The sequence below is a fragment of the Myxine glutinosa genome, unplaced genomic scaffold (genome assembly GCF_964187855.1).
Source record: "Myxine glutinosa unplaced genomic scaffold, kmMyxGlut1.1 SCAFFOLD_2075, whole genome shotgun sequence".
NCBI lineage: Eukaryota > Metazoa > Chordata > Myxini > Myxiniformes > Myxinidae > Myxine > Myxine glutinosa.
Window position 1 is genome coordinate 1 of NW_027618170.1, and position 21,047 is coordinate 21,047.

General features: G+C 39.0%; 12 non-coding genes across 12 annotated transcripts; all 12 read right to left on the reverse strand.

Moving 5' to 3' along the window:
• Positions 1-34: 34 nt before the first annotated feature.
• TRNAG-UCC (transfer RNA glycine (anticodon UCC)) lies at positions 35-106 on the reverse strand. The gene has a single exon. It is a non-coding gene; the product is annotated as a tRNA-Gly (tRNA).
• Positions 107-1,604: 1,498 nt separating this feature from the next.
• On the reverse strand, positions 1,605-1,676 carry TRNAG-UCC (transfer RNA glycine (anticodon UCC)). Its single transcript has one exon. It is a non-coding gene; the product is annotated as a tRNA-Gly (tRNA).
• A 1,498-nt stretch (positions 1,677-3,174) lies between these two features.
• TRNAG-UCC (transfer RNA glycine (anticodon UCC)) lies at positions 3,175-3,246 on the reverse strand. Its single transcript has one exon. It is a non-coding gene; the product is annotated as a tRNA-Gly (tRNA).
• A 1,497-nt stretch (positions 3,247-4,743) lies between these two features.
• On the reverse strand, positions 4,744-4,815 carry TRNAG-UCC (transfer RNA glycine (anticodon UCC)). The gene has a single exon. It is a non-coding gene; the product is annotated as a tRNA-Gly (tRNA).
• A 1,488-nt stretch (positions 4,816-6,303) lies between these two features.
• On the reverse strand, positions 6,304-6,375 carry TRNAG-UCC (transfer RNA glycine (anticodon UCC)). The gene has a single exon. It is a non-coding gene; the product is annotated as a tRNA-Gly (tRNA).
• A 3,229-nt stretch (positions 6,376-9,604) lies between these two features.
• TRNAG-UCC (transfer RNA glycine (anticodon UCC)) lies at positions 9,605-9,676 on the reverse strand. The gene has a single exon. It is a non-coding gene; the product is annotated as a tRNA-Gly (tRNA).
• A 1,496-nt stretch (positions 9,677-11,172) lies between these two features.
• On the reverse strand, positions 11,173-11,244 carry TRNAG-UCC (transfer RNA glycine (anticodon UCC)). The gene has a single exon. It is a non-coding gene; the product is annotated as a tRNA-Gly (tRNA).
• A 1,356-nt stretch (positions 11,245-12,600) lies between these two features.
• TRNAG-UCC (transfer RNA glycine (anticodon UCC)) lies at positions 12,601-12,672 on the reverse strand. The gene has a single exon. It is a non-coding gene; the product is annotated as a tRNA-Gly (tRNA).
• A 1,507-nt stretch (positions 12,673-14,179) lies between these two features.
• On the reverse strand, positions 14,180-14,251 carry TRNAG-UCC (transfer RNA glycine (anticodon UCC)). Its single transcript has one exon. It is a non-coding gene; the product is annotated as a tRNA-Gly (tRNA).
• A 1,357-nt stretch (positions 14,252-15,608) lies between these two features.
• TRNAG-UCC (transfer RNA glycine (anticodon UCC)) lies at positions 15,609-15,680 on the reverse strand. Its single transcript has one exon. It is a non-coding gene; the product is annotated as a tRNA-Arg (tRNA).
• Positions 15,681-18,790: 3,110 nt separating this feature from the next.
• On the reverse strand, positions 18,791-18,862 carry TRNAG-UCC (transfer RNA glycine (anticodon UCC)). Its single transcript has one exon. It is a non-coding gene; the product is annotated as a tRNA-Gly (tRNA).
• A 1,494-nt stretch (positions 18,863-20,356) lies between these two features.
• TRNAG-UCC (transfer RNA glycine (anticodon UCC)) lies at positions 20,357-20,428 on the reverse strand. The gene has a single exon. It is a non-coding gene; the product is annotated as a tRNA-Gly (tRNA).
• Positions 20,429-21,047: the final 619 nt, after the last annotated feature.

A 21,047-nucleotide genomic window follows, 5' to 3' on the forward strand; every position in this document is an offset into this window, starting at 1 on the left:
TTTGCACTTCGCAAGCACAGTATAAAAATTAAGCTGCGATGACCAGGAATCGAACCCGGGTCAACTGCTTGGAAGGCAGCTATGCTCACCACTATACCACCATCGCTCCATGAAAAATATTCTTTTCAAATGTTAAATATTTTATTCATACAATTACCAAACTTATCAAATATCCTTTCATCAATAATTATAAACCAACATCAGTGAGTGAGTCATTCTGTGAATAAGTGAGTGAATGATTGAGTGTGAGTGAATGAGGGAGTGAGTGAGTCCTGGAGTGAATGAGTGAGTGTGTGACTGAATGAATGAAGGAATGAGAGGGGCAAACACTTCAGTCATTAGCGTTTGAACCAAACACACAGAATTTGACAAATCTTGGCCAGAAACTTCATGTCTGATATATCTCACGAAGGCGTATTTCGTAAATCGGATTTCAGTAAATAGGAGTGCAATTGCATTCACAATCTTCCTCGTGGAAAATGTATTGTTTTGCTTGGTACGTCAAATCAGGTGCAAACTATATGATGAAACACGCATTTCTGCATTGGAAGTGTAATTCGGGACAATAAGTGTGCAAAATCTGCAAACAACAAGTTTATTGCCAAAAACGCTTCATTTCAGTAAATCGGAGTGCTATTGCATTCACAATCTTCCTCGTGATCGGATTTCAGTAAACAGGAGTGTAATTGCATTCACAATCTTCCGAGTGGAAAATGTGTGGTTTTGCGAAGGACGTACAACTCAGGTGCACACGATATGATGAAACACGCATTTCTGCATTAAAGTGTAATTCGGGACAAGAAGTGTGCAAAATGTGCAAACAACAACTTTATTGCAAAAAACGCTTCATTTCAGTAAGTAGGAATGCTTTTGCATTCAAAATGTTCCACAATTTGATGAAACACGCGTAAGAAGAGTGATTCGCGAAAATATGGGTGCAAAATGTGCAAACAACAAGTTTATTGCCAAAACTCTTCATTTCAGTAAATAGGAGTGCTTTTGCATTCACAATGTTCCACAATTTGATGAAACACCTGTTTCAATATTTGAAGTGTGATTCGGGACAATGAGGGTGCAATTTGTGCAGACAATAAGTTTTTGGTCCAAAACGCTTATTTTCAGGAAATAGCACTGTTTTTACATTCACAATGTTCAACTGTTTGAGGAAACACGCGTTTCAATATAAGAAGTGTGATTCGGGACAATGAGGGTGCAATTTGTGCAGACAATAAGTTTTTGCTCCAAAACGCCTCTTTTCACGACAGAGGAGGAGTTTTTGTATGAATCATTGCACACTCTGCAAAATGCGGAGACACAAAGTTTTTGGTCCAAAGCGCGACATTTCAGGGAAAGGACTGTTTTCCATTCACAATGTTCTTCGTGGAAATGACTTGTGCAAATGTAATAATTCTCGGGGAAACGTCCTGATTATAGATAAATAAATCTTTAGTCGGAGATACTCCGGGGTTAAGAATTTCTTGTCAATCGATCCAACGGTGGCTGAGAATTTTTTTTTTTTAATGCAAACACGCACAAATACACACACACACACCCGATCGCTGAAACCTGCTTTGCACTTCGCAAGCACAGTATAAAAATTAAGCTGCGATGACCAGGAATCGAACCCGGGTCAACTGCTTGGAAGGCAGCTATGCTCACCACTATACCACCATCGCTGCATGAAAAATATTCTTTTCAAATGTTAAATATTTTATTCATACAATTACCAAACTTATCAAATATCCTTTCATCAATAATTATAAACCAACATCAGTGAGTGAGTCATTCTGTGAATAAGTGAGTGAATGATTGAGTGTGAGTGAATGAGGGAGTGAGTGAGTCCTGGAGTGAATGAGTGAGTGTGTGACTGAATGAATGAAGGAATGAGAGGGGCAAACACTTCAGTCATTAGCGTTTGAACCAAACACACAGAATTTGACAAATCTTGGCCAGAAACTTCATGTCTGATATATCTCACGAAGGCGTATTTCGTAAATCGGATTTCAGTAAATAGGAGTGCAATTGCATTCACAATCTTCCTCGTGGAAAATGTATTGTTTTGCTTGGTACGTCAAATCAGGTGCAAACTATATGATGAAACACGCATTTCTGCATTGGAAGTGTAATTCGGGACAATAAGTGTGCAAAATCTGCAAACAACAAGTTTATTGCCAAAAACGCTTCATTTCAGTAAATCGGAGTGCTATTGCATTCACAATCTTCCTCGTGATCGGATTTCAGTAAACAGGAGTGTAATTGCATTCACAATCTTCCGAGTGGAAAATGTGTGGTTTTGCGAAGGACGTACAACTCAGGTGCACACGATATGATGAAACACGCATTTCTGCATTAAAGTGTAATTCGGGACAAGAAGTGTGCAAAATGTGCAAACAACAACTTTATTGCAAAAAACGCTTCATTTCAGTAAATAGGAATGCTTTTGCATTCAAAATGTTCCACAATTTGATGAAACACGCGTAAGAAGAGTGATTCGGGAAAATATGGGTGCAAAATGTGCAAACAACAAGTTTATTGCCAAAACTCTTCATTTCAGTAAATAGGAGTGCTTTTGCATTCACAATGTTCCACAATTTGATGAAACACCTGTTTCAATATTTGAAGTGTGATTCGGGACAATGAGGGTGCAATTTGTGCAGACAATAAGTTTTTGGTCCAAAACGCTTATTTTCAGGAAATAGCACTGTTTTTACATTCACAATGTTCAACTGTTTGAGGAAACACGCGTTTCAATATAAGAAGTGTGATTCGGGACAATGAGGGTGCAATTTGTGCAGACAATAAGTTTTTGCTCCAAAACGCCTCTTTTCACGACAGAGGAGGAGTTTTTGTATGAATCATTGCACACTCTGCAAAATGCGGAGACACAAAGTTTTTGGTCCAAAGCGCGACATTTCAGGGAAAGGACTGTTTTCCATTCACAATGTTCTTCGTGGAAATGACTTGTGCAAATGTAATAATTCTCGGGGAAACGTCCTGATTATAGATAAATAAATCTTTAGTCGGAGATACTCCGGGGTTAAGAATTTCTTGTCAATCGATCCAACGGTGGCTGAGAATTTTTTTTTTTTAATGCAAACACGCACAAACACACACACACACACCCGATCGCTGAAACCTGCTTTGCACTTCGCAAGCACAGTATAAAAATTAAGCTGCGATGACCAGGAATCGAACCCGGGTCAACTGCTTGGAAGGCAGCTATGCTCACCACTATACCACCATCGCTCCATGAAAAATATTCTTTTCAAATGTTAAATATTTTATTCATACAATTACCAAACTTATCAAATATCCTTTCATCAATAATTATAAACCAACATCAGTGAGTGAGTCATTCTGTGAATAAGTGAGTGAATGATTGAGTGTGAGTGAATGAGGGAGTGAGTGAGTGCTGGAGTGAATGAGTGAGTGTGTGACTGAATGAATGAAGGAATGAGAGGGGCAAACACTTCAGTCATTAGCGTTTGAACCAAACACACAGAATTTGACAAATCTTGGCCAGAAACTTCATGTCTGATATATCTCACGAAGGCGTATTTCGTAAATCGGATTTCAGTAAATAGGAGTGCAATTGCATTCACAATCTTCCTCGTGGAAAATGTGTTGTTTTGCTTGGTACGTCAACTCAGGTGCAAACTATATGATGAAACACGCATTTCTGCATTGGAAGTGTAATTCGGGACAATAAGTGTGCAAAATGTGCAAACAACAAGTTTATTGCCAAAAACGCTTCATTTCAGTAAATCGGAGTGCTATTGCATTCACAATCTTCCTCGTGATCGGATTTCAGTAAACAGGAGTGTAATTGCATTCACAATCTTCCGAGTGGAAAATGTGTGGTTTTGCGAAGGACGTACAACTCAGGTGCACACGATATGATGAAACACGCATTTCTGCATTAAAGTGTAATTCGGGACAAGAAGTGTGCAAAATGTGCAAACAACAACTTTGTTGCAAAAAACGCTTCATTTCAGTAAATAGGAATGCTTTTGCATTCAAAATGTTCCACAATTTGATGAAACACGCGTAAGAAGAGTGATTCGGGAAAATATGGGTGCAAAATGTGCAAACAACAAGTTTATTGCCAAAAACTCTTCATTTCAGTAAATAGGAGTGCTTTTGCATTCACAATGTTCCACAATTTGATGAAACACGTGTTTCAATATTTGAAGTGTGATTCGGGACAATGAGGGTGCAATTTGTGCAGACAATAAGTTTTTGGTCCAAAACGCTTCTTTTCAGGAAATAGCACTGTTTTTACATTCACAATGTTCAACTGTTTGAGGAAAACACGCGTTTCAATATTAGAAGTGTGATTCGGGACAATGAGGGTGCAATTTGTGCAGACAATAAGTTTTGGCTCCAAAACGCCTCTTTTCACGACAGAGGAGGAGTTTTTGCATGAATCATTGCACACTCTACAAAATGCGGAGACACAAAGTTTTTGGTCCAAAGCGCGACATTTCAGGGAAAGGACTGTTTTCCATTCACAATGTTCTTCGTGGAAATGACTTGTGCAAATGTAATAATTCTCGGGGAAACGTCCTGATTATAGATAAATAAATCTTGAGTCGGAGATACTCCGGTGTTAAGAATTTATTGTCAATCGATCCAACGGTAGCTGAGAATTTTTTTTTTTTTAATGCAGACACGCACACACACACACACACCCGATCGCTGAAACCTGCTTTGCACTTCGCAAGCACAGTATAAAAATTAAGCTGCGATGGCCAGGAATCAAACCCGGGTCAACTGCTTGGAAGGCAGCTATGCTCACCACTATACCACCATCGCTCCATGAAAAAGATTCTTTTCAAATGTTAAATATTTTATTCATACAATTACCAAACTTATCAAATATCCTTTCATCAATAATTATAAACCAACATCAGTGAGTGAGTCATTCTGTGAATAAGTGAGTGAATGATTGAGTGTGAGTGAATGAGGGATTGAGTGAGTGCTGGAGTGAATGAGTGAGTGTGTGACTGAATGAATGAAGGAATGAGAGGGGCAAACACTTCAGTCATTAGCGTTTGAACCAAACACACAGAATTTTACAAATCTTGGCCAGAAACTTCATGTCTGATATATCTCACGAAGGCGTATTTCGTAAATCGGATTTCAGTAAATAGGAGTGCAATTGCATTCACAATCTTCCTCGTGGAAAATGTGTTGTTTTTCTTGGTACGTCAACTCAGGTGCAAACTATATGATGAAACACGCATTTCTGCATTGGAAGTGTAATTCGGGACAATAAGTGTGCAAAATCTGCAAACAACAAGTTTATTGCCAAAAACGCTTCATTTCAGTAAATCGGAGTGCTATTGCATTCACAATCTTCCTCGTGATCGGATTTCAGTAAACAGGAGTGTAATTGCATTCACAATCTTCCGAGTGGAAAATGTGTGGTTTTGCGAAGGACGTACAACTCAGGTGCACACGATATGATGAAACACGCATTTCTGCATTAAAGTGTAATTCGGGACAAGAAGTGTGCAAAATGTGCAAACAACAACGTTATTGCAAAAAACGCTTCATTTCAGTAAATAGGAGTGCTTTTGCATTCAAAATGTTCCACAATTTGATGAAACAAGCGTAAGAAGAGTGATTCGGGAAAATATGGGTGCAAAATGTGCAAACAATAAGTTTATTGCCAAAAACTCTTCATTTCAGTAAATAGGAGTGCTTTTGCATTCACAATGTTCCACAATTTGATGAAACACCTGTTTCAATATTTGAAGTGTGATTCGGGACAATGAGGGTGCAATTTGTGCAGACAATAAGTTTTTGGTCCAAAACGCTTCTTTTCAGGAAATAGGACTGTTTTTACATTCACAATGTTCAACTGTTTGAGGAAACACGCGTTTCAATATTAGAAGTGTGATTCGGGACAATGAGGGTGCAATTTGTGCAGACAATAAGTTTTTGCTCCAAAACGCCTCTTTTCACGACAGAGGAGGAGTTTTTGTATGAATCATTGCACACTCTGCAAAATGCGTAGACACAAAGTTTTTGGTCCAAAGCGCGACATTTCAGGGAAAGGACTGTTTTCCATTCACAATGTTCTTCGTGGAAATGACTTGTGCAAATGTAATAATTCTCGGGGAAACGTCCTGATTATAGATAAATAAATCTTTAGTGGGAGATACTCCGGGGTTAAGAATTTCTTGTCAATCGATCCAACGGTGGCTGAGAATTTTTTTTTTTAATGCAGACACGCACACACACACCCGATCGCTGAAACCTGCTTTGCACTTCGCAAGCACAGTATAAAAATTAAGCTGCGATGGCCAGGAATCGAACCCGGGTCAACTGCTTGGAAGGCAGCTATGCTCACCACTATACCACCATCGCTCCATGAAAAATATTCTTTTCAAATGTTAAATATTTTATTCATACAATTACCAAACTTATCAAATATCCTTTCATCAATAATTATAAACCAACATCAGTGAGTGAGTCATTCTGTGAATAAGTGAGTGAATGATTGAGTGTGAGTGAATGAGGGAGTGAGTGAGTGCTGGAGTGAATGAGTGAGTGTGTGACTGAATGAATGAAGGAATGAGAGGGGCAAACACTTCAGTCATTAGCGTTTGAACCAAACACACAGAATTTGACAAATCTTGGCCAGAAACTTCATGTCTGATATATCTCACGAAGGCGTATTTCGTAAATCGGATTTCAGTAAATAGGAGTGCAATTGCATTCACAATCTTCCGCGTGGAAAATGTGTTGTTTTCTTGGTACGTCAACTCAGGTGCAAACTATATGATGAAACACGCATTTCTGCATTGGAAGTGTAATTCGGGACAATAAGTGTGCAAAATGTGCAAACAACAAGTTTATTGCCAAAAACGCTTCATTTCAGTAAATCGGAGTGCTATTGCATTCACAATCTTCCTCGTGATCGGATTTCAGTAAACAGGAGTGTAATTGCATTCACAATCTTCCGAGTGGAAAATGTGTGGTTTTGCGAAGGACGTACAACTCAGGTGCACACGATATGATGAAACACGCATTTCTGCATTAAAGTGTAATTCGGGACAAGAAGTGTGCAAAATGTGCAAACAACAACTTTATTGCAAAAAAGCGCTTCATTTCAGTAAATAGGAATGCTTTTGCATTCAAAATGTTCCACAATTTGATGAAACACGCGTAAGAAGAGTGATTCGGGAAAATATGGGTGCAAAATGTGCAAACAACAAGTTTATTGCCAAAAACTCTTCATTTCAGTAAATAGGAGTGCTTTTGCATTCACAATGTTCCACAATTTGATGAAACACGTGTTTCAATATTTGAAGTGTGATTCGGGACAATGAGGGTGCAATTTGTGCAGACAATAAATTTTTGGTCCAAAACGCTTCTTTTCAGGAAATAGCACTGTTTTTACATTCACAATGTTCAACTGTTTGAGGAAAACACGCGTTTCAATATTAGAAGTGTGATTCGGGACAATGAGGGTGCAATTTGTGCAGACAATAAGTTTTTGCTCCAAAACGCCTCTTTTCACGACAGAGGAGGAGTTTTTGCATGAATCATTGCACACTCTGCAAAATGCGGAGACACAAAGTTTTTGGTCCAAAGCGCGACATTTCAGGGAAAGGACTGTTTTCCATTCACAATGTTCTTCGTGGAAATGACTTGTGCAAATGTAACAAGTGAATCCTCTTGGATTGCGCTGAGGTTCGGGCATGGAATTTCTAGGAGGAAGTATAATTTGTATGCAATGAAAGTACATGTAATATGGGATCGAGTAAGATCGACTAAGCTTCACCAGTGCGCGTGCGCGAATTTACGTCACGTCGGCAGCGAGAAGGCGTTCCCCAACACGAACCAATCAGGAACTGCCACGCCCACTTATATGATCTCAGAATTCCTGTGACAGGAATTAGCGTTACACTGGCTGGAAGTCAATCGCTAAAGGCGCTTCCTCAGCGCCAATAATTCTCGGGGAAACGTCCTGATTATAGATAAATAAATCTTGAGTCGGAGATACTCTGGTGTTAAGAATTTCTTGTCAATCGATCCAACGGTGGCTGAGAATTTTTTTTTTTTAATGCAGACACGCACACACACACACACACACACACACACACACACACACCCGATCGCTGAAACCTGCTTTGCACTTCGCAAGCACAGTATAAAAATTAAGCTGCGATGACCAGGAATCGAACCCGGGTCAACTGCTTGGAAGGCAGCTATGCTCAAAACTATACCACCATCGCTCCATGAAAAATATTCTTTTCAAATGTTAAATATTTTATTCATACAATTACCAAACTTATCAAATATCCTTTCATCAATAATTATAAACCAACATCAGTGAGTGAGTCATTCTGTGAATAAGTGAGTGAATGATTGAGTGTGAGTGAATGAGGGAGTGAGTGAGTGCTGGAGTGAATGAGTGAGTGTGTGACTGAATGAATGAAGGAATGAGAGGGGCAAACACTTCAGTCATTAGCGTTTGAACCAAACACACAGAATTTGACAAATCTTGGCCAGAAACTTCATGTCTGATATATCTCACGAAGGCGTATTTCGTAAATCGGATTTCAGTAAATAGGAGTGCAATTGCATTCACAATCTTCCTCGTGGAAAATGTGTTGTTTTGCTTGGTACGTCAACTCAGGTGCAAACTATATGATGAAACACGCATTTCTGCATTGGAAGTGTAATTCGGGACAATAAGTGTGCAAAATGTGCAAACAACAAGTTTATTGCCAAAAACGCTTCATTTCAGTAAATCGGAGTGCTATTGCATTCACAATCTTCCTCGTGATCGGATTTCAGTAAACAGGAGTGTAATTGCATTCACAATCTTCCGAGTGGAAAATGTGTGGTTTTGCGAAAGACGTACAACTCAGGTGCACACGACATGATGAAACACGCATTTCTGCATTAAAGTGTAATTCGGGACAAGAAGTGTGCAAAATGTGCAAACAACAACTTTATTGCAAAAAACGCTTCATTTCAGTAAATAGGAATGCTTTTGCATTCAAAATGTTCCACAATTTGATGAAACACGCGGAAGAAGAGTGATTCGGGAAAATATGGGTGCAAAATGTGCAAACAACAAGTTTATTGCCAAAAACTCTTCATTTCAGTAAATAGGAGTGCTTTTGCATTCACAATGTTCCACAATTTGATGAAACACGTGTTTCAATATTTGAAGTGTGATTCGGGACAATGAGGGTGCAATTTGTGCAGACAATAAGTTTTTGCTCCAAAACGCCTCTTTTCACGACAGAGGAGGAGTTTTTGCATGAATCATTGCACACTCTGCAAAATGCGGGGACACAAAGTTTTTGGTCCAAAGCGCGACATTTCAGGGAAAGGACTGTTATCCATTCACAATGTTCTTCGTGGAAATGACTTGTGCAAATGTAATAATTCTCGGGGAAACGTCCTGATTATAGATAAATAAATCTTTAGTCGGAGATACTCCGGTGTTAGGAATTTCTTGTCAATCGATCCAACGGTGGCTGAGAATTTTTTTTTTTTAATGCAGACACGCACACACACACACACCCGATCGCTGAAACCTGCTTTGCACTTCGCAAGCACAGTATAAAAATTAAGCTGCGATGGCCAGGAATCGAACCCGGATCAACTGCTTGGAAGGCAGCTATGCTCACCACTATACCACCATCGCTCCATGAAAAATGTTCTTTTCAAATGTTAAATATTTTATTCATACAATTACCAAACTTATGAAATATCCTTTCATCAATAATTATAAACCAACATCAGTGAGTGAGTCATTCTGTGAATAAGTGAGTGAATGATTGAGTGTGAGTGAATGAGGGAGTGAGTGAGTGCTGGAGTGAATGAGTGAGTGTGTGACTGAATGAATGAAGGAATGAGAGGGGCAAACACTTCAGTCATTAGCGTTTGAACCAAACACACAGAATTTGACAAATCTTGGCCAGAAACTTCATGTCTGATATATCTCACGAAGGCGTATTTCGTAAATCGGATTTCAGTAAATAGGAGTGCAATTGCATTCACAATCTTCCTCGTGGAAAATGTATTGTTTTGCTTGGTACGTCAAATCAGGTGCAAACTATATGATGAAACACGCATTTCTGCATTGGAAGTGTAATTCGGGACAATAAGTGTGCAAAATCTACAAACAACAAGTTTATTGCCAAAAACGCTTCATTTCAGTAAATCGGAGTGCTATTGCATTCACAATTTTCCTCGTGATCGGATTTCAGTAAACAGGAGTGTAAATGCATTCACAATCTTCCGAGTGGAAAATGTGTGGTTTTGCGAAGGTCGTACAACTCAGGTGCACACGATATGATGAAACACGCATTTCTGCATTAAAGTGTAATTCGGGACAAGAAGTGTGCAAAATGTGCAAACAACAACTTTATTGCAAAAAACGCTTCATTTCAGTAAATAGGAATGCTTTTGCATTCAAAATGTTCCACAATTTGATGAAACATGCGTAAGAAGAGTGATTCGGGAAAATATGGGTGCAAAATGTGCAAACAACAAGTTTATTGCCAAAAACTCTTCATTTCAGTAAATAGGAGTGCTTTTGCATTCACAATGTTCCACAATTTGAAGAAACACGTGTTTCAATATTTGAAGTGTGATTCGGGACAATGAGGGTGCAATTTGTGCAGACAATAAGTTTTTGGTCCAAAACGCTTCTTTTCAGGAAATAGGACTGTTTTTACATTCACAATGTTCAACTGTTTGAGGAAACACGCGTTTCAATATTAGAAGAGTGATTCGGGACAATGAGGGTGCAATTTGTGCAGACAATAAGTTTTTGCTCCAAAACGCCTCTTTTCACGACAGAGGAGGAGTTTTTGCATGAATCATTGCACACTCTGCAAAATGCGGAGACACAAAGTTTTTGGTCCAAAGCACGACATTTCAGGGAAAGGACTGTTTTCCATTCACAATGTTCTTCGTGGAAATGACTTGTGCAAATGTAATAATTCTCGGGGAAACGTCATGATTATAGATAAATAAATCTTTAGTCGGAGATACTCCGGTGTTAAGAATTTCTTGTCAATCGATCCAACGGTGGCTGAGAATTTTTTTTTTTAATGCAGACACGCACACACACACACACACACCCGATCGCTGAAACCTGCTTTGCACTTCGCAAGCACAGTATAAAAATTAAGCTGCGATGACCAGGAATCGAACCCAGGTCAACTGCTTGGAAGGCAGCTATGCTCACCACTATACCACCATCGCTACATGAAAAATATTCTTTTCAAATGTTAAATATTTTATTCATACAATTACCAAACTTATCAAATATCCTTTCATCAATAATTATAAACCAACATCAGTGAGTGAGTCATTCTGTGAATAAGTGAGTGAATGATTGAGTGTGAGTGAATGAGGGAGTGAGTGAGTGCTGGAGTGAATGAGTGAGTGTGTGACTGAATGAATGAAGGAATGAGAGGGGCAAACACTTCAGTCATTAGCGTTTGAACCAAACACACAGAATTTGACAAATCCTGGGTCAGAAACTTCATGTCTGATATATCTCACGAAGGCGTATTTCGTAAATCGGATTTCAGTAAATAGGAGTGCAAATGCATTCACAATCTTCCTCGTGGAAAATGTGTTGTTTTGCTTGGTACGTCAAATCAGGTGCAAACTATATGATGAAACACGCATTTCTGCATTGGAAGTGTAATTCGGGACAATAAGTGTGCAAAATCTGCAAACAACATGTTTATTGCCAAAAACGCTTCATTTCAGTAAATCGGAGTGCTATTGCATTCACAATCTTCCTCGTGATCGGATTTCAGTAAACAGGAGTGTAATTGCATTCACAATCTTCCGAGTGGAAAATGTGTGGTTTTGCGAAGGACGTACAACTCAGGTGCACACGATATGATGAAACACGCATTTCTGCATTAAAGTGTAATTCGGGACAAGAAGTGTGCAAAATGTGCAAACAACAACTTTATTGCAAAAAACGCTTCATTTCAGTAAATAGGAATGCTTTTGCATTCAAAATGTTCCACAATTTGATGAAACATGGGTAAGAAGAGTGATTCGGGAAAATATGGGTGCAAAATGTGCAAACAACAAGTTTATTGCCAAAAACTCTTCATTTCAGTAAATAGGAGTGCTTTTGCATTCACAATGTTCCACAATTTGATGAAACACGTGTTTCAATATTTGAAGTGTGATTCGGGACAATGAGGGTGCAATTTGTGCAGACAATAAGTTTTTGCTCCAAAACGCCTCTTTTCACGACAGAGGAGGAGTTTTTGCATGAATCATTGCACACTCTGCAAAATGCGGAGACACAAAGTTTTTGGTCCAAAGCGCGACATTTCAGGGAAAGGACTGTTATCCATTCACAATGTTCTTCGTGGAAATGACTTGTGCAAATGTAATAATTCTCGGGGAAACGTCCTGATTATAGATAAATAAATCTTTAGTCGGAGATATTCCGGTGTTAGGAATTTCTTGTCAATCGATCCAACGGTGGCTGAGAATTTTTTTTTTTTAATGCAGACACGCACACACAAACACACCCGATCGCTGAAACCTGCTTTGCACTTCGCAAGCACAGTATAAAAATTAAGCTGCGATGGCCAGGAATCGAACCCGGGTCAACTGCTTGGAAGGCAGCTATGCTCACCACTATACCACCATCGCTCCATGAAAAATGTTCTTTTCAAATGTTAAATATTTTATTCATACAATTACCAAACTTATCAAATATCCTTTCATCAATAATTATAAACCAACATCAGCGAGTGAGTCATTCGGTCAATGAGTGAGTGAATGATTGAGTGTGAGTGAATGAGGGAGTGAGTGAGTGCTGGAGTGAATGAGTGAGTGTGTGACTGAATGAATGAAGGAATGAGAGGGGCAAACACTTCAGTCATTAGCGTTTGAACCAAACACACAGAATTTGACAAATCCTGGCCAGAAACTTCATGTCTGATATATCTCACGAAGGCGTATTTCGTAAATCGGATTTCAGTAAATAGGAGTGCAATTGCATTCACAATCTTCCTCGTGGAAAATGTGTTGTTTTGCTTGGTATGTCAAATCAGGTGCAAACTATATGATGAAACACGCATTTCTGCATTGGAAGTGTAATTCGGGACAATAAGTGTGCAAAATCTGCAAACAACAAGTTTATTGCCAAAAACGCTTCATTTCAGTAAATCGGAGTGCTATTGCATTCACAATCTTCCTCGTGATCGGATTTCAGTAAACAGGAGTGTAATTGCATTCACAATCTTCCGAGTGGAAAATGTGTGGTTTTGCGAAGGACGTACAACTCAGGTGCACACGATATGATGAAACACGCATTTCTGCATTAAAGTGTAATTCGGGACAAGAAGTGTGCAAAATGTGCAAACAACAACTTTATTGCAAAAAACGCTTCATTTCAGTAAATAGGAATGCTTTTGCATTCAAAATGTTCCACAATTTGATGAAACATGTGTAAGAAGAGTGATTCGGGAAAATATGGGTGCAAAATGTGCAAACAACAAGTTTATTGCCAAAAACTCTTCATTTCAGTAAATAGGAGTGCTTTTGCATTCACAATGTTCCACAATTTGATGAAACACGCGTAAGAAGAGTGATTCGGGAAAATATGGGTGCAAAATGTGCAAACCACAAGTTTATTGCCAAAAACTCTTAATTTCAGTAAATACGAGTGCTTTTGCATTCACAATGTTCCACAATTTGATGAAACACGTGTTTCAATATTTGAAGTGTGATTCGGGACAATGAGGGTGCAATTTGTGCAGACAATACGTTTTTGCTCCAAAACGCTTCTTTTCACGACAGAGGAGTGCTTTTGCATGAATCATTGCACACTCTGCAAAATGCGGAGACACAAAGTTTTTGGTCCAAAGCGCGACATTTCAGGGAAAGGACTGTTTTCCATTCACAATGTTCTTCGTGGAAATGACTTGTGCAAATGTAATAATTCTCGGGGAAACGTCCTGGTTATAGATAAATAAATCTTGAGTCGGAGATACACCGGGGTTAAGAATTTCTTGTCAATCGATCCAACGGTGGCTGAGAATTTTTTTTTTTTTAATGCAGACACGCACACACACACACACACACACACACACACACACACCCCCGATCGCTGAAACCTGCTTTGCACTTCGCAAGCACAGTATAAAAATTAAGCTGCGATGACCAGGAATCGAGCCCGGGTCAACTGCTTGGAAGGCAGCTATGCTCACCACTATACCACCATCGCTCCATGAAAAATATTCTTTTCAAATGTTAAATATTTTATTCATACAATTACCAAACTTATCAAATATCCTTTCATCAATAATTATAAACCAACATCAGTGAGTGAGTCATTCTGTGAATAAGTGAGTGAATGATTGAGTGTGAGTGAATGAGGGAGTGAGGGAGTGCTGGAGTGAATGAGTGAGTGTGTGACTGAATGAATGAAGGAATGAGAGGGGCAAACACTTCAGTCATTAGCGTTTGAACCAAACACACAGAATTTGACAAATCTTGGCCAGAAACTTCATGTCTGATATATCTCACGAAGGCGTATTTCGTAAATCGGATTTCAGTAAATAGGAGTGCAATTGCATTCACAATCTTCCTCGTGGAAAATGTGTTGTTTTGCTTGGTACGTCAACTCAGGTGCAAACTATATGATGAAACACGCATTTCTGCATTGGAAGTGTAATTCGGGACAATAAGTGTGCAAAATGTGCAAACAACAAGTTTATTGCCAAAAACGCTTCATTTCAGTAAATCGGAGTGCTATTGCATTCACAATCTTCCTCGTGATCGGATTTCAGTAAACAGGAGTGTAATTGCATTCACAATCTTCCGCGTGGAAAATGTGTGGTTTTGCGAAGGACGTACAACTCAGGTGCACACGATATGATGAAACACGCATTTCTGCATTAAAGTGTAATTCGGGACAAGAAGTGTGCAAAATGTGCAAACAACAACTTTATTGCAAAAAACGCTTCATTTCAGTAAATAGGAATGCTTTTGCATTCAAAATGTTCCACAATTTGATGAAACACGCGTAAGAAGAGTGATTCGGGAAAATATGGGTGCAAAATGTGCAAACAACAAGTTTATTGCCAAAAACTCTTCATTTCAGTAAATAGGAGTGCTTTTGCATTCACAATGTTCCACAATTTGATGAAACACGTGTTTCAATATTTGAAGTGTGATTCGGGACAATGAGGGTGCAATTTGTGCAGACAATAAGTTTTGGCTCCAAAACGCCTCTTTTCACGACAGAGGAGGAGTTTTTGCATGAATCATTGCACACTCTGCAAAATGCGGAGACACAAAGTTTTTGGTCCAAAGCGCGACATTTCAGGGAAAGGACTGTTTTCCATTCACAATGTTCTTCGTGGAAATGACTTGTGCAAATGTAATAATTCTCGGGGAAACGTCCTGATTATAGATAAATAAATCTTGAGTCGGAGATACTCCGGGGTTAAGAATTTCTTGTCAATCGATCCAACGGTGGCTGAGAATTTTTTTTTTTTAATGCAGACACGCACACACACACACACACCCGATCGCTGAAACCTGCTTTGCACTTCGCAAGCACAGTATAAAGATTAAGCTGCGATGGCCAGGAATCGAACCCGGGTCAACTGCTTAGAAAGCAGCTATGCTCACCACTATACCACCATCGCTCCATGAAAAATGTTCTTTTCAAATGTTAAATATTTTATTCATACAATTACCAAACTTATCAAATATCCTTTCATCAATAATTATAAACCAACATCAGTGAGTGAGTCATTCTGTGAATAAGTGAGTGAATGATTGAGTGTGAGTGAATGAGGGGGTGAGTGAGTGCTGGAGTGAATGAGTGAGTGTGTGACTGAATGAATGAAGGAATGAGAGGGGCAAACACTTCAGTCATTAGCGTTTGAACCAAACACACAGAATTTGACAAATCTTGGCCAGAAACTTCATGTCTGATATATCTCACGAAGGCGTATTTCGTAAATCGGATTTCAGTAAATAGGAGTGCAATTGCATTCACAATCTTCCTCGTGGAAAATGTGTTGTTTTGCTTGGTACGTCAACTCAGGTGCAAACTATATGATGAAACACGCATTTCTGCATTGGAAGTGTAATTCGGGACAATAAGTGTGCAAAATGTGCAAACAACAAGTTTATTGCCAAAAACGCTTCATTTCAGTAAATCGGAGTGCTATTGCATTCACAATCTTCCTCGTGATCGGATTTCAGTAAACAGGAGTGTAATTGCATTCACAATCTTCCGAGTGGAAAATGTGTGGTTTTGCGAAGGACGTACAACTCAGGTGCACACGATATGATGAAACACGCATTTCTGCATTAAAGTGTAATTCGGGACAAGAAGTGTGCAAAATGTGCAAACAACAACTTTATTGCAAAAAACGCTTCATTTCAGTAAATAGGAATGCTTTTGCATTCAAAATGTTCCACAATTTGATGAAACACGCGTAAGAAGAGTGATTCGGGAAAATATGGGTGCAAAATGTGCAAACAACAAGTTTATTGCCAAAAACTCTTCATTTCAGTAAATAGGAGTGCTTTTGCATTCACAATGTTCCACAATTTGATGAAACACGTGTTTCAATATTTGAAGTGTGATTCGGGACAATGAGGGTGCAATTTGTGCAGACAATAAGTTTTTGGTCCAAAACGCTTCTTTTCAGGAAATAGCACTGTTTTTACATTCACAATGTTCAACTGTTTGAGGAAAACACGCGTTTCAATATTAGAAGTGTGATTCGGGACAATGAGGGTGCAATTTGTGCAAACAATAAGTTTTGGCTCCAAAACGCCTCTTTTCACGACAGAGGAGGAGTTTTTGCATGAATCATTGCACACTCTGCAAAATGCGGAGACACAAAGTTTTTGGTCCAAAGCGCGACATTTCAGGGAAAGGACTGTTTTCCATTCACAATGTTCTTCGTGGAAATGACTTGTGCAAATGTAATAATTCTCGGGGAAACGTCCTGGTTATAGATAAATAAATCTTGAGTCGGAGATACACCGGGGTTAAGAATTTCTTGTCAATCGATCCAACGGTGGCTGAGAATTTTTTTTTTTTAATGCAGACACACACACACACACACACACACACACACACACACACACACACACACACACACACACACACACACACACCGATCGCTGAAACCTGCTTTGCACTTCGCAAGCACAGTATGAAAATTAAGCTGCGATGACCAGGAATCTGAACCCGGGTCAATTGCTTGGAAGGCAGCTATGCTCACCACTATACCACCATCGCTCCATGAAAAATATTCTTTTCAAATGTTAAATATTTTATTCATACAATTACCAAACTTATCAAATATCCTTTCATCAATAATTATAAACCAACATCAGTGAGTGAGTCATTCTGTGAATAAGTGAGTGAATGATTGAGTGTGAGTGAATGAGGGAGTGAGTGAGTGCTGGAGTGAATGAGTGAGTGTGTGACTGAATGAATGAAGGAATGAGAGGGGCAAACACTTCAGTCATTAGCGTTTGAACCAAACACACAGAATTTGACAAATCTTGGCCAGAAACTTCATGTCTGATATATCTCACGAAGGCGTATTTCGTAAATCGGATTTCAGTAAATAGGAGTGCAATTGCATTCACAATCTTCCTCCTGGAAAATGTGTTGTTTTGCTTGGTACGTCAACTCAGGTGCAAACTATATGATGAAACACGCATTTCTGCATTGGAAGTGTAATTCGGGACAATAAGTGTGCAAAATGTGCAAACAACAAGTTTATTGCCAAAAACGCTTCATTTCAGTAAATCGGAGTGCTATTGCATTCACAATCTTCCTCGTGATCGGATTTCAGTAAACAGGAGTGTAATTGCATTCACAATCTTCCGAGTGGAAAATGTGTGGTTTTGCGAAGGACGTACAACTCAGGTGCACACGATATGATGAAACACGCATTTCTGCATTAAAGTGTAATTCGGTACAAGAAGTGTGCAAAATGTGCAAACAACAACGTTATTGCAAAAAACGCTTCATTTCAGTAAATAGGAATGCTTTTGCATTCAAAATGTTCCACAATTTGATGAAACACGCGTAAGAAGAGTGATTCGGGAAAATATGGGTGCAAAATGTGCAAACAATAAGTTTATTGCCAAAAACTCTTCATTTCAGTAAATAGGAATGCTTTTGCATTCACAATGTTCCACAATTTGATGAAACACGTGTTTCAATATTTGAAGTGTGATTCGGGACAATGAGGGTGCAATTTGTGCAGACAATAAGTTTTTGGTCCAAAACGCTTCTTTTCAGGAAATAGGACTGTTTTTACATTCACAATGTTCAACTGTTTGAGGAAACACGCGTTTCAATATTAGAAGTGTGATTCGGAACAATGAGGGTGCAATTTGTGCAGACAATAAGTTTTTGCTCCAAAACGCCTCTTTTCACGACAGAGGAGGAGTTTTTGCATGAATCATTGCACACTCTGCAAAATGCGGAGACACAAAGTTTTTGGTCCAAAGCACGACATTTCAGGGAAAGGACTGTTTTCCATTCACAATGTTCTTCGTGGAAATGACTTGTGCAAATGTAATAATTCTCGGGGAAACGTCCTGATTATAGATAAATAAATCTTTAGTCGGAGATACTCCGGTGTTAAGAATTTCTTGTCAATCGATCCAACGGTGGCTGAGAATTTTTTTTTTTAATGCAGACATGCACACACACACACACACCCGATCGCTGAAACCTGCTTTGCACTTCGCAAGCACAGTATAAAAATTAAGCTGCGATGACCAGGAATCGAACCCGGGTCAACTACTTGGAAGGCAGCTATGCTCACCACTATACCACCATCGCTCCATGAAAAATATTCTTTTCAAATGTTAAATATTTTATTCATACAATTACCAAACTTATCAAATATCCTTTCATCAATAATTATAAACCAACATCAGTGAGTGAGTCATTCTGTGAATAAGTGAGTGAATGATTGAGTGTGAGTGAATGAGGGAGTGAGTGAGTGCTGGAGTGAATGAGTGAGTGTGTGACTGAATGAATGAAGGAATGAGAGGGGCAAACACTTCAGTCATTAGCGTTTGAACCAAACACACAGAATTTGACAAATCTTGGCCAGAAACTTCATGTCTGATATATCTCACGAAGGCGTATTTCGTAAATCGGATTTCAGTAAATAGGAGTGCAATTGCATTCACAATCTTCCTCCTGGAAAATGTGTTGTTTTGCTTGGTACGTCAACTCAGGTGCAAACTATATGATGAAACACGCATTTCTGCATTGGAAGTGTAATTCGGGACAATAAGTGTGCAAAATGTGCAAACAACAAGTTTATTGCCAAAAACGCTTCATTTCAGTAAATCGGAGTGCTATTGCATTCACAATCTTCCTCGTGATCGGATTTCAGTAAACAGGAGTGTAATTGCATTCACAATCTTCCGAGTGGAAAATGTGTGGTTTTGCGAAGGACGTACAACTCAGGTGCACACGATATGATGAAACACGCATTTCTGCATTAAAGTGTAATTCGGTACAAGAAGTGTGCAAAATGTGCAAACAACAACGTTATTGCAAAAAACGCTTCATTTCAGTAAATAGGAATGCTTTTGCATTCAAAATGTTCCACAATTTGATGAAACACGCGTAAGAAGAGTGATTCGGGAAAATATGGGTGCAAAATGTGCAAACAATAAGTTTATTGCCAAAAACTCTTCATTTCAGTAAATAGGAATGCTTTTGCATTCACAATGTTCCACAATTTGATGAAACACGTGTTTCAATATTTGAAGTGTGATTCGGGACAATGAGGGTGCAATTTGTGCAGACAATAAGTTTTTGGTCCAAAACGCTTCTTTTCAGGAAATAGGACTGTTTTTACATTCACAATGTTCAACTGTTTGAGGAAACACGCGTTTCAATATTAGAAGTGTGATTCGGAACAATGAGGGTGCAATTTGTGCAGACAATAAGTTTTTGCTCCAAAACGCCTCTTTTCACGACAGAGGAGGAGTTTTTGCATGAATCATTGCACACTCTGCAAAATGCGGAGACACAAAGTTTTTGGTCCAAAGCACGACATTTCAGGGAAAGGACTGTTTTCCATTCACAATGTTCTTCGTGGAAATGACTTGTGCAAATGTAATAATTCTCGGGGAAACGTCCTGATTATAGATAAATAAATCTTTAGTCGGAGATACTCCGGTGTTAAGAATTTCTTGTCAATCGATCCAACGGTGGCTGAGAATTTTTTTTTTTAATGCAGACATGCACACACACACACACACCCGATCGCTGAAACCTGCTTTGCACTTCGCAAGCACAGTATAAAAATTAAGCTGCGATGACCAGGAATCGAACCCGGGTCAACTACTTGGAAGGCAGCTATGCTCACCACTATACCACCATCGCTCCATGAAAAATATTCTTTTCAAATGTTAAATATTTTATTCATACAATTACCAAACTTATCAAATATCCTTTCATCAATAATTATAAACCAATATCAGTGAGTGAGTCATTCTGTGAATAAGTGAGTGAATGATTGAGTGTGAGTGAATGAGGGAGTGAGTGAGTGCTGGAGTGAATGAGTGAGTGTGTGACTGAATGAATGAAGGAATGAGAGGGGCACACACTTCAGTCATTAGCGTTTGAACCAAACACACAGAATTTGACAAATCCTGGCCAGAAACTTCATGTCTGATATACTGTATCTCACCAAGGCGTATTTCGTAAATCGGATTTCAGTAAATAGGAGTGCAATTGCATTCGCAATCTTCCTCGTGGAAAATGTGTTGTTTTGCTTGGTACGTCAACTCAGGTGCAAACTATATGATGAAACACGCATTTCTGCATTGGAAGTGTAATTCGGGACAATAAGTGTGCAAAATGTGCAAACAACAAGTTTATTGCCAAAAACGCTTCATTTCAGTAAATCGGAGTGCTATTGCATTCACAATCTTCCTCGTGATCGGATTTCAGTAAACAGGAGTGTAATTGCATTCACAATCTTCCGAGTGGAAAATGTGTG